The sequence below is a fragment of the Tachypleus tridentatus genome, chromosome 1 (assembly GCF_004210375.1).
Source record: "Tachypleus tridentatus isolate NWPU-2018 chromosome 1, ASM421037v1, whole genome shotgun sequence".
Taxonomy (NCBI): Eukaryota; Metazoa; Arthropoda; class Merostomata; order Xiphosura; family Limulidae; genus Tachypleus; species Tachypleus tridentatus.
This window is the reverse complement of record NC_134825.1, coordinates 86996164-87000977: the sequence shown is the minus strand read 5'-3', so window position 1 is coordinate 87000977 and position 4814 is coordinate 86996164. Positions and strand designations below refer to the sequence as shown.

Below are 4814 nucleotides of genomic sequence, written 5' to 3'. Positions count from 1 at the left end.
ATAATTGTGGTCTTGCGCTTACTAAAGCCCAAACGGAACATTTTTAACAAGCGTTAATGCTACAAGTGATATAATAACGAAAGTTCAATGAATTTGTTAGAATTTAGCTGTTTGTCAGTTATTTTAATTCATTAACAATAAGTTGTTAAGGTTTATTTTATTTTAACTTGAGAGTCTCATTTCACACATATTAATTTTCAAAATAAACTATCCGCAAAATATAACATTTAAACACAGCTTAAATTGCTACTTTATTAGTTTAACTAATGGCGATAATTTACTGGATCTCAAAGTTTATAACCCTTTGTATACAGAAACTTGACCAAACATCATTTATGTTTGTGAATGTTTAAATGATAAAGAATATTCCAATATATATATGTGACTCTGATATACAGTATACATGTTTACTCTAAAATACTAAATCTTATCTCTTGCTAAAGCAATAAATAACATGTGTTGTATTCTATATTCAAATTCCAACTTCTTTCTTTTTAAACATGTTAATAGGTTTAGGCACACCGTATAGGATCAGTTGTTGTGTTATGTGTCTGCTTTCCATCAGCAATTTGCATTCACAATAGGATGTTTATGGTGTCTTAAAAATAGAAGAAAAAAATATTTTCGTCAATCACCCAACACTCCCTATGCGAAATTTTGTGACTTTTTTAATGTTAACAAGTTACTGTACATGTTACAACATCTTAGCTGTAATAGCCTCGTACTTGGCCTGTAGGTGATTTCTTTGGCAAGTTCTCAACTAAATTTCTTCAACGTTACACTTAATTTCGTAAGAATGTTGAATATTTAGTACCCTGTTTAAAAGAGCTATGAAATGAGCAGCTACCTGCCAAAAGAGAAGGGTCAACAGTTATAAATACTGATTATAGAAACCTGTAAGGTTAGGATAGGTTAATTTTTGGTATAAAATTACCAACAACAAGTTAGATATAGCAACCTTCAAATTTGGCCGATCACAATATTTCTGTGAAATACACAAGAACTGTAACGATTGAAATAAATATAAATTTCACTCTTCCACAACAAGTAGGCAATATCAAACTTTGTAGAATGGACGACGTTTCGAAACGCTTGTGTCTCCACAACAGGCAGTTGCCGTCAATTTTACAAAGTTTCATCATGAATACTCTGCCTAAAGAATTTATCAAATAATAGTAGGTAATATATCTTTATTCAAATACATTTATGTGTTATTTTTTTCAATTGTTCATGCTGTTTCTGCATGTAGTTATGACATGCCGGTTGACCAGATATCTCAGAGCCATAAACGTGAGCTATTCTGTTTACACAGCTAAAGGATACGTGCTGTAACCTTTACCCTTGATTCCAAAGCTGGCGTGCATGTGTTTCTGTATGAATTTCCGGGAAAAATAGTTTATTGAAAGGGTAGTATAAAAATCTGTACATGTGACTTGGTTGACTGTCGACCATTGGTTGAAGTACTGAACCAACAGTTACAAGTATAGTTATTGACTGTTTCACAGTAGTTATATTCCTTGATGTTTAAAATAGCCTTTGACTTAGTCAAGAATGACAAAATAAATCCAAAAATATACTTCAAATTTTCTAAATAACCGATCAGTTAAACTTAAAAGTTAACACTCCTGAATGATTCTGCCCGGCTGTTGTGTTCCTCTAAGACTGAGTCAGTATGTGTTTTCTTATAGCAAAGCCAATCGGGCTATCTGCTGTGTCCACTGAAAGGAACAGAACCCCTGACTTTAGCGTCATAACTCCGTAGACTTACTGCTGTGTCAGGAGGGTACAGGCTGAATCATCACCCCCCTTCTATACGTCTATACCTAGCTTTCTCTGTGTTGGTATTTGGGTAATTATGTGGAATACCCTGGAGGGTCAGGTGCACTAAACCTCTTCCTCCTATTTTGTGGTCCTGAAAAGGACGGTTTGTTTATTGGCGAGAGTAAGATACAGTACCTCTCTCTCCATTTAGGCTCGTTCCCCTCGAATTCTACGCGCGAGTTGGATGTCTTTCGACATGATGGTCACTCTCTTTGCATGAATGGCACACAGGTTAGTGTCTTCGAAGAGACCCACCAAATATGCTTCAATGGCCTCTTGAAGAGCCTTGACAGCAGAGCTCTGGAATATCAGGTCAGTCTTGAAGTCCTGGGCAATTTCTCTCACCAGTCTCTGGAAAGGTAATTTTCGAATAAGTAGCTCAGTGGACTTCTGGCATCGACGGATTTCATGGAGGGCTACAGTTCCTGTCCTGTAACGATGAGGTTTTTTTAAACCTCCTGCGGCTGGAGCGCTCTTTTGAGCAGCTTTAGTGTCCAGTTGTTTTCTTGGTGCTTTTCCGCCCAAGATTTTCTTGCAGTTTGTTTCGTGCGAGCCATAATTTCGTTGTTTCCGTGCTACATTACAATACTACACACGTATGTAGAACTACACTCTTCGACTTCTGTGCCGCGAATGATCATCGTTCGAGCTTTACGTCTATACTTAACGAGATAAACTTACATATATTCAAGTTTCCCAATTTACTAATGATATTGGAGTATGGTGCTCTTCAAAACGCCCATTACAAACAGTCAAGAAAAATTAAACTAAATATAAATCTAGTATTTCAAATGGAGAGTTGTTCCCATCAATCACAATTTGCAATTTTGCAAACAAAACTACGCTGAAGAACGAAAGAAACAAAATAGATTTAATTCGAAGTATACAATAATGAAAAAAGCCTCAGAAATTATTAAATTCCTAAGTGTTATTATTTCAACAATAAATTACGATTGAACAAACACATTATCAACATAACGGCTATAGCCATTTTCCGTCTCTCTATTTTAAAGGCCCTCTATGGCCACGTGAGTTAAGACGTTCGACTCGTAGTCTCAGGGTCGCTGGTTCGAATACCCGTCATGCCAAACATGCTTGCCATTTCAGCCGTGGGGGCGTTATTATGTGACGGTTAATTCCACTAGTCGTTGGTAAAATAGTAGCCCAAGCGTTGACGATGGGTGGTGATGATTAGTTGCATTCCCTCTAGTCTTACACTGCTAAATTAGGGACGACTAGCACAGATAGCTCTCGTGTAGCTTTGCGCGAAATAAAAAAACAACAACAAACTATTCTGAAAGTCTTACACACATTAGAAGTTAAACCAATCAATATACAAAAATGCTCGTACGCTCCACAATTTAATACGGCTGTGTAGCGCTTCTAAACACATCATACTGAAATTAACTCCAGCAACAAAAATTACAAAATAAACTTATTAGGATAATTACAAAAATACACACTAAAGAACTGCACAAGTTAACTAAGCTTCGGTTAACAATTCTGAACCTGTTATCAGAACTTCTGACTTTTCCACTAGATGTCAGTAAAACTGAATACCACAGAATAAAACAACTTGTGAGTATAACGAGCTTTAGAGTAATGAATAATTTATTGCATGTTTAAAGAACAAAACAAATGAGTTGAATAATTTCTACACAACATTGTATTATACACGAAATTAGTAATTCTTGAGTATTCTTAAGATTTGCGCGAAAATTCTGAAAGCAAATAAAATAACTTACTATTCCAAGCACAATCTGTATTCATTAAACAAGGAAATAAAGGAGAAATAAAATAATGATATGGAAAATAAAAGAAATACATCTTCAGAATGATAACTACTCTTTAGGGAAGCATTCATATATTTTAAGAACAATTAAAGGAAGGTGTTAATGAACATAAGAAAAATTCAATACAAATTGATAATTTGTTATAGCAAGAACAACATCATATGAATTCATTAGGTCGTACACTAAAAAAACAAGTCGTTCAGGGATTTACACTCCAGATATGCTGTATGAAACTTTTCATTGTCACAACTGTGAAGCAGTGCTTCACTATCTACAAATGTAAATAAATGCCTTGGTATGTATGCTGCAATGTTGTGCTTGGGTATGTACAGCTTTGATGGAGTTATTCAATACATACAATTGTAAAGGTTTCCTTCGGTTTGCACTGGTATAAAAGTATGTTTTAGCATGTTCATCTGTCAGTGTTCTTTGGTTTGCACAGTTGTAAAACTATACTAATTTTGCTATGTACAGTTGTGAAGGTATCCTTTGTTTTGTACAGCTATGAAAGAATGTTTCAACACATACAGCTGCAAAAGTGTTCTTGTTTTTCTGTTACTTTCTTTGCTGTTAGGAAGTGCGTTGCTAGGTGCAGCTGTCTAGCTGTGTTTTTATATAAAATGTGAAGGTGCGTTTTGTTACATAAAGATATGAAATCGTGTTTTGGTCTACATAAATATGAGGTAGTTATTCGCTACGTATTATTACGACGTGTACTTTCCTATACACAGCTGTGAAGGTGTACTTCGGTACGTACAATTGTAAAGGTGTTCTTAGATAAGTACAGATGTGAAGGTGTTCTTTGATGTGTGCAGCTGAAAATTTATGTCTTGGTTTTTGTAACTAAATATGAATGTATCAGTGCATACAGCTGTGAGTCATATGTTTACACTGAATCAATAAAGTGAAATGAAAGTGTAAGAAGAGCAGTATTGAGGCGCATGTCATCATTCTCTCTGTTTGAAGATCACAGCTAAGCCTCAATTAAACTACTCAAGCCAGTTTTCTAATCCCTTTCACTCAAATATTACCTTCGTAGCTCCACCCACTGAGAAGTAAGTCAATGTAGAAATACATGTCTTTGTCACAACAGCAACGAGAGTCAACAATTACAATCAAATCTTTGTGCTGAGAAGAACCTTACGTTTCCGGCCATTAGGAGGTCAATGGTGACAGCTTTAAGAGTGGTAATAAAAACAT

General features: G+C 35.4%; 1 pseudogene; it reads right to left on the bottom strand.

The window, feature by feature from the left end:
- Window positions 1-1968: 1968 nt before the first annotated feature.
- Window positions 1969-2378, bottom strand: LOC143252082 (histone H3.1-like; annotated as a pseudogene).
- Window positions 2379-4814: the final 2436 nt, after the last annotated feature.